Here is a 9,083-nt window from a genome sequence, read left to right on the forward strand (position 1 = left end):
TGTTATTATATCAATGTTATTATGAAATTTAAATGGTATGACTATATATACATAATACTGAGTTCATATTTATTTTCCTTATAACAGTTCATATTCATATAAATTAGTAGTTAAGTATGATTCTTCAGGAGTCCAAAACCTATCTGAACATAATGATTCTTGAAATTTTTTGGAATTTCATCCACTCTAAATATATCAAAAGAAGTTTGTATTTTCTTATGAATGTGACACTAACAAAGTTGCACAGTATGGAATACCTGTTTGTAATCGATGTAGATTTAAGGCATATTTGACAGAAAATAGTTACAGAGGTTTTGACATTTCTTTAGGTTTTTTATTTCAGCCCGGGAGCTTAGCACCGCAACGCCCCCAAACCCAATGTCAAAGCACTCCCAAGGAAAAATTTCGGACTTCATATTTCATGCATAGAGACCTTCGGGATTTGCTTCAGAATAGAGTTCAAGCATCACAAACATATCATTCTCAATGTCATACATTATGAAAATATAAAAGTTCCATTACACAAAATTTATCAGGCATGGTCATAATAGGTGTTGATATATCACTAGAAAATTATCTTAATCGAGCATGAATCTCAAAATACATTCAAGTAAGGAACTTCTAAAATTAAATATGGAGTTGTCTGAACTTTGATTTCATCAAACTTATAGTCGAATTGAACGCAAATTCAACCCGATCTGGGCCCAAATGGGTCCAAATCGAAGACCTGAAGTGCATTTGAAAGGTTCAAATCATAAATTGGATGACCAAATGATTTCCAAATGTAACATGCTTAAAGTTGAATCGAGCGGCTCGACGAGAAAAATCCAACATTGCTTGATTCTGACATCATTTTGACACTCAAATGCTTAATAAACACTATACAATCAAAGGGATTAATATGAGCCGTTCATTGAAACACTCCAAACATGCCATCGATTTTTTCTATATATATCGAACATGTTACACCTAGAAAATTATAAATAGACCCCATTATTCTCATGGAAGTGGTGGAACTAGAGGAAGAAAAGAAGAGCTGTGAGGCTGAAGCTTCACCTCGGCACCACTGCTGGTAAGTGGTAACCTTTCATCGACTGCAGCTAGATTTTTACCCAGTTGCAGACCGACGCCAGATTTCTGCCCGACCTCCATCACTCGTCTACTATGGTCCGTCCAACCATCATCGCGTGCCGATTGCGGTCCTTCCGACCACCATCACCTGCCGACTATGGTCATTCTGATCACCATCAACTGACGACTAAAATCCTTTCGAACATCATCGCCCGCCGACTATTGTCCGACCGACCACCATCACCTATTGACTACGGTCCATTTGACCACCTTCGTCTGCCAACTACGAACTTACTGATTAAACAAACATATCAACATTCTTTTAAGAATAACAGTTATACCATTCTTCGACTATATAATGTGATATATACAATGCTACATTGAGCTAGCGTCCTCCTCCTCCGATGGACATAATTTATAATCAACCATCAATACTAGTAGACTCATTTCAAGTGGGTCAGGCCCTGTGTTTTCTTCCATTTTCAAGTGTTTCCATGTAAAATTCTGGTGTCTCTTGTGATTAATGCACCCATCTTTTCTACCTTTTTGTGCGTTGGATTTCGTATAAAGCTAGGACGCAAAACATTATATCTCTCTACTGCTGTGAATATTCCAGACGCAACAGGTGTAATACTATTGTAGTGGATGTTAAAATCCTCTCTCGTTAGAAAAATATCATCCTTATTATTTTAACACTAAGTCAAGCTTCTATTTCATTTCAAATTCTTTCTCCCATGTAGCTTTTATTTCAATTTTGTACATCCACTATTAATTTCCTGACTTCATATGAGTAATCTCTTTTTGAATCTTCCCTACAACTCAAATTTTGATATACCTTAATCTCATCTTCAGACACTTCTAGGAACAATTATTATGTCCTTCGACCGGACGTAGAGGAACGTTCGGTCGGAGGCCAAATCACCCAAAAAAACGAGAAATACCGAGCAAATACCGAGCAATACCAAACAATAACGATGAATACCATCACGTGAAGACCCAATACCGAGTTATACCGAGCTATACCGAGCAATACCGAGTTATATAAAAGTTGTACCGAGTTTTTCCTAGAAAAAACTCGGTACAACTCGGTATTGCTATGTATAGCTCGGTATATCTCGGTATTGGTCTTCATAGAGCCGTATTCCTCATTATTATCAAATAATACCTAGCAATACCGAGCAAATACCGAGTTTTTTGGCGGGATTTTGCCTCCGATCAAACTTTCCTCTACGTCCTTACACCGGACCTAATAAATATGTTTGGTATTGCTCAATTAATATGTTCCTCCTAATTCACTTAATTAAATATTTTTTTATTCTAACATTAGCTTTATTTCATTTTCCAAAATTACATGCATTAGTTTTTAACAACCCAATAATTTGCATTGTTCAATGAATAAACATCGTTCAATTTAATTTAAAATTGGGGAAATTATATTTGAACATACTCTAGTCAATTCATTTCCAAATTTTCTTAAACCAAATTTAGAATACTTTAATTTATGCACTATTTTTGAAAACAAGGCTTAAATTGTTATATTTTTATTTGGCTAGTTTTAATTATATACTAAATCTTTGAATTAAAAATAATTCCTAACATGCTCAATGTACAATAACAATGAACCTTCTGCTCTTATATATTTTGGGTAATTGTTCACTCTTCCAAATCTTATAAGATATTTATACCAGACAATTGATTAAAGAGATTGTGAGTAGATGCTCTCATAAACTAGATTGTTAATCAAATTTATGGATTAACACATATGGGAAGGCGAGGTCAAAGGAAATTTGGTGTTAATGTGCCATAATCAATTCAATGTGCTTTATAACAAACAAAGTGACTTCAATGTGTTGTTAATCAAATTCATAGAGCTTAATGAAACATGTGAGACATAACTAATTAAATTATACCAAAGAGCTTGCTATCCATTATTTAATAATTAATACTTTAATATTATGTAAACATTACTCATTAATACCTAGAAAACTTGACCCCCAGTCTGATTAAATAGTTTGGGACAAATGACTCGAGTGTTGTCCCTCCTCTTGAACTCAACAAAGTTTACTCATTAAACTCAATAGACTCATTTCTCTCACAAAAAAAAAAAAAAACTTTTTTTGAAATTAAAAGAAAATAATTTTAATCATTTTGAGGTTCTCGTGTCATAAATTCCTTTTGTGGCTTTGATTATTCAAGGAACTTTTTTTTTGTATGTTATGAAGATGCAATATCATGAGGGACTTTGGCCTCCTTATATAAAATATTTATTCTGACATAACCATTCAGAGGTACTAATTTTACATAAATCCTTATAACATACATACACGCACACACACATATAGAGTGTCAAGTCTTCTATTTTCTCTTGATTATCTTCTAACTCAGCATATGAAAATGTTGGAGTGAGAAGTGATTGCTCCTGTTGAATGGGATTATGATGTCTTGGCTCAAATAATTATTCAATAGTCTCTAAAGGAAAGGATTAAAAAATCTTTGAAGTTAGATATAGAGTATTTGAAGCTGATTGATTAGATCAAGTCTCATAAGAAATATGAATTGTGATTATCTGATTTTGTAGTCATCTTTAGCAAGCACAAGTTGTGGGTTCCTAGTTTTATAGATTTAAGGTGGGAGATTTTACATGAAGCACATTATTTAGGTCATATGATATATTCGAGGAGCAGCAACATATTTAGTGATCTCAAGGAAATGTTCTTGTGGCTTGGATTGAAGGAAAATGATGCAGATTTTATTTTAAAATATGAAGTCTATTAGTTAGTAAAATCAGAGCATTAATGAATCAAAGGTCTTCTACAACTGCTATATATATTCTAGAGTGAAAATAAAAAGTGACTATGAATTTTACTATGCGATTTTTTAGATCGAGGCAGAGACATAATATCTGGGTTATAGTAGATTGTTTGATGAAATTTGCACATTTTATTTTGATCTAACATGTTGATTCAGTTGATATAATAACACAAGTGTATGTAAGATTGTTTGAAAACTTTGTTTAAAAGTGCAAAACAAATTGTGATTATATTTTCCTTGGAAAAATGTAATTTTTAGAAATTTGGTTTTGAAGAGAACATGTCATTATGAATGATAAATCATCTCAGCAGGAGAAAATATAGTTGTGATAATGTGTTTAGATTACAAAATTGTAAATTTTATCTTGACTATCGTAGTTAAATTTAAGACAACTACATAAGACATTGAATGATCAAAATGATGTTCAATTGAGCATTTAGCTACGATAATCTAGATAAATTATCATTAGTTTCATAATCAAAATTATAATAACAAATGATATATCTTCCCGAGGGAAGAAAATATCACTTATTATCAATCATTTGAATATGACGAGAATGATTGTATTTGATTTACATTTTTTCAAAGAGAATGATTTCTTTTTCCTGTTCTAATTAGGAGCTAAATAGAACGAAGTTCAATTATTTATGGGGTCTCAAATCTCCTACAAAGGCAAGTCTTCATAGTTGAGTTTCCTACGAATACTTTCGATTAAAATAATGATATAAATTTTATTTTGAATTTTCAAGGAGTAATATAAAAAGAATAAGATGAGAATTTCAAATAGGGTTGGATCAATTTTGAGCACTTATTTTTGGAGGTCAAAGGATGAGAAGTAGGACATGTTTTGAGATTCTAAAATAATTCGATCAGAAACACCTAAGTCTATCCGATATTTTGGGTGTTACATTTTGATTTAGAAAATATTTTAATTTAAGTTGTTGTTTTATTAGAATGTTGGGATTAAAATTCTGATGTCGGGGACTTATGATTTTAGGTATGCACTGGATCCTAAATCTAAATTGTGCACTAAATGATAGTGACTCGAACCTAACTAGTAACAAGCAAATTTGGGCTTACCTTGGCTTGGATTGGAGTTTCAGCTAAACCATCTAGGCTTTTCAAAACCATGTATCCAATTTTTTATGAAAGATGAACAGATCGTAATTTAAGTTTTCGAGAAATTGGGACTAACGTCTAGAGAATGTCATAATTGACCCCTTTACTTATGTAGGGTGAGATTATGCTCAAATCAATTAAAAATTCATTTCTTTAGTTAGTTTTTAAAGCGAGGCATGCTGATTGATCTTATATGTATAAATGATGTGAAATAATTTAAAAATTTGTCTTAAAAATATTTTTTCCTATAAATCGCACATCTCCTAGACAGAGCTGTATATATCCTAACAGGTTAGGTGATCTTCTATGACCCACAGGTGGGGAGGTGTCTAGCAAGGATGAGAAGTCATAATATGAATGCATGAGACCCTCGACATGCCAGAGCTTTGTTTTTAAGACCATTTCTTTCTATGTTTGCATATTTTTTTTTAATTTTATTTACAAGTAAAAAATTTTTGTCTATAGAGAGCCTAACCACATCCTAGCTATGGGGGCTGGAGGGCCACTGGGCTGTTAATTATGACTAATTACCGTTAACCAAAAAAAAAGCATATGATAATCTTTCATTAAGAAAAAAAATCTATTATTTTCTTCTGCCGTGCTTCTTCTGCCCACCTCTGCTTCTGCTCAAAACTGGCTTCTTTCAGTGAGGTCTCTCTCTCTCTACAAAAGAAGAAGATCTGAATTCGTATACTGCTGTTTCTCTCTTTTTCTTTTTTGGGAGAGTTAGGGGATTCGAGCCCGGATGAGATGTAAGAAATTTTTTCCGTCGACTACTCGGCCACAGACCCGATCTAAATTAGAAGTCATATTTTTTTATTTCATACAATATATGAATCGTTAAATCAAAAAGATTTAGATAGTTTTCATATGAGATCTAATCTTTATATACATAAGATAAAAAAAGTAAAACTTAAGATTTTTTTTAAAGGTTTACTAATATTAAAAGATATTATATAATTATTCTTTATTTAATTTGTAATTAACCGTGCATATTAATATAATTTTTTCACTATTTTAAAATTTAGATTAAATAATTTTTACTTTTTGTCAATATTTGAAAATTATATTGTCATATTATCACACTGTCTTTGTTTCAATAATTTATAATTGTATAAATTTCTGATAATATTTGACAGTTTTGAGACAAGTTAAAATCAGTAGCAGATCAGTTAGGATTTTTTATAGAAGTTAAGACTTTATGTTATTTTTGACATTTTATTATGTCGTTCAATATTAAAAAATTGCTCATTACATTTTCATTCAACTTAAATGAAATAGATAATATATTAATATGTATGAAGAATATCACAATTTAAGGTTCTCAATTGTAAGTTTTATCTTTTATCATATATTCTATCTTTTTATGTTGAGTTTGATGATTTAAAAAATAAAATAAAATAAAATCGCCTATATTGGTCCTAAGCCCGAATGAATAGATTAAGGATCTTTTTAAATTCAATAATTTGTGTCCTCGTATGAAAAAAAGTCCGACTCCTCTGGTCTATATCGATGAGTAGAAAGAAGATAGAAGAAACTGCTTGATTCTTTGAAAACAATGAGAGAGAGAAGAAACAAAGGGATGAATAGAAAGAGAGAGAAGAAACTGGGGTATTTTTTTGTAAATAATGAGAGATATAACAAACCGAGTCTTTGTTAACAATGAGATTTGTTGGGCTAACAAGTAACAAGCTGAGTTACTACTTATAAGGTGATAGTATGCAAATATGAATTTAGTTGATGGACCTGTAAACGTGTATTTATAGCTGAGTTAATAATATGCTAAGTGAAGAAGCGGTGTTGTATTTATAGCTGAGTTAATAATAAGGTGATAGTATGCAAATATGAATTTAGCTGAGTTACTTTGAAGGGAAGCAATTTCCTAACTGGGTGGTGTTCAATGTTAGGCACCTGGCTTCTGGAATGCTTCTTCACTTCTTTTATCTACATCTGTTAGCCCAATAAATCTCATTGTTAACAAAGACTCCCTTAGTTTCTTATCTCTTATTGTTTACAAAAAACCCCCTCAGTTTCTTAAATCCATATCTACCCATCCGTTTGTTTCCTATATCTCTCATTGTTTAATTTTCAAAGAATCAAACAGTTTCTTCTATCTTTTTTCTACTCATAGATAATTCGATATTGATTATTATTACGTCATGAAAAATTCTCAGCGGTAGATAAATATGGATTTTAGCTTCATAGTTTTGTACGAAAACTCAGCATACAAATATATAAAGACAAGAGATGTGGGAGTCATAAGAGACTAAGATTTTTCTGTAGAAAGCCATAAAAATTTAAAAACCCACGGGGTCTGGCCCAATTTAAATCATTTTACTAGTGTTTGTAGTCGATTACAAATGATGCCTTTCATCAGGGGAAATGCCTTGACCTATTGTATCATATAAAGCACATTACATAGTTGGGGTTGGAAGAATCCAATGATAAAGGAGTCATTCACGAGAAAAAATTTGTTTGGCAGGATGACGGAGGTCAGAGGACCATGGTTGGCGGGCGATGGAGGTCAGAGGGACCGTACCTGGCAGCCTTGCGTAGGGCTAACAATGGTTGGCCACAAGAAAAGGTCAACGACAGTCGGTGGCTGGTTGGAAATCTAATTAACGACGGTCGATTATATTGTCGGGTGGAAGTTTGGCGGTGATCGATGCTCGGGCGGTGATCGACGATGGTCAGGTGGAAGTTCGATGATGGTCAGACAGAAGCTCGACGGAAGTCGATGACTAGGCGAAAGTTTGGCGGTTGCTGGCACTCAAGCGGTGGTTCAATGATGGTTGGGTGAAAGTCCGGTAATAGGTTGCGGCTGAAGGAAAGCCTGGCCACCGTCTGCAACTAGGTTGAAGTCCAATGGCAGTCGAACAGAAGTCCTGTGGTTGTTGATGACCGGGTAGTGGTTGAGCAGCAGTCGATGGCCAGGTGGTAAGATGATAATGGTCGAGCGAAAGTCTGGTTGTTGTTGGCGGTCGGATGGAAGTTCGGCGGTGGTCAGAAGCCGGGCGATGGGTCCGGCGACGGTCGATTTAGGTTCGTCGGTGATGGTGCTAGAGCTCTTGAAACTTTGGAACTCTCTCCAATTTGTAGTCAAAGGTCTAAGCTCCAAGCCCCCTTTCATGTGGGAAGAGGTGGTTTAGTTATAAACTTTTGGGAGTAGCATGCCTCATAAATATGAAGAAGATTTGTGGTAGATTTGGATTGCTTCATGGGATAGCTCAGATTGGAGAAATTATTCTGTGCAGATTCTGGACTGTCCGGAGGCCAATCAGAATGTGCCACTTCACCCAGTACCTAGCGATATTGAGCATCGGTACCGAAAAAAAAAGTGATGTGATGCATTTTGAATGATCTCCGGACGCCGTTTGACGTCTGCAAAGAATAATTAATCCCCATATTGATACCCCCGATCATATAATATTTGTTAAGTATTTAAGCACTTTAATGATGATGGTTTCAAAGATATTGGCCTTGTTGGGTTCGCCTCTCATAGTCCCTCAACTCGACTATAAGCTTGCTATATTTGAATTTAATTTTGTCATCCAATTAATGATTTGAATCTTTCAAATACGCTTAAGATTCTTAATCAAGTCCATTTGGGCTTGGATTTGACTGATTTTGGGGTTGTTGGGTTCGACTCTTCTAGACAATCAGTTTGATTATAAGTTTGTTGAAATTGGAGTTCATATAGACCCAAAATTTAATTTTGGAAATTTCCAATTTGATAGGCCTTGAGATTCATGCATAACCAAGATGATTTTTTGTGACATATCAGTTGTCATCCTATTTTGGATGTCGAATGTTATAGAGTCTTTTATATATATATATATATACTGGAAAGTTTAAATTTTAAAATAATGTGTGTGTTTTTGAGAAAAGAAAAACAACGTTTTAATAAGAATCAACGTTTACCTATTTAAATGATTAGAAATGAATAATTTTCCCTCACCGACTTCCTCATTGAGGAAAGCAGCAACTGTAGCCGCCTTCCTTAGGAACTTTTATTACGTCCGGTGTAAGAACTTAGAGGAAGGTCCGGTCGGAGGTAAAATCCTCGATTTTTGCTCGGTATT

Source organism: Dendrobium catenatum, unplaced genomic scaffold (genome assembly GCF_001605985.2).
Source record: "Dendrobium catenatum unplaced genomic scaffold, ASM160598v2 fragScaff_scaffold_1595, whole genome shotgun sequence".
In the NCBI taxonomy this organism is placed as follows: Eukaryota; Viridiplantae; Streptophyta; class Magnoliopsida; order Asparagales; family Orchidaceae; genus Dendrobium; species Dendrobium catenatum.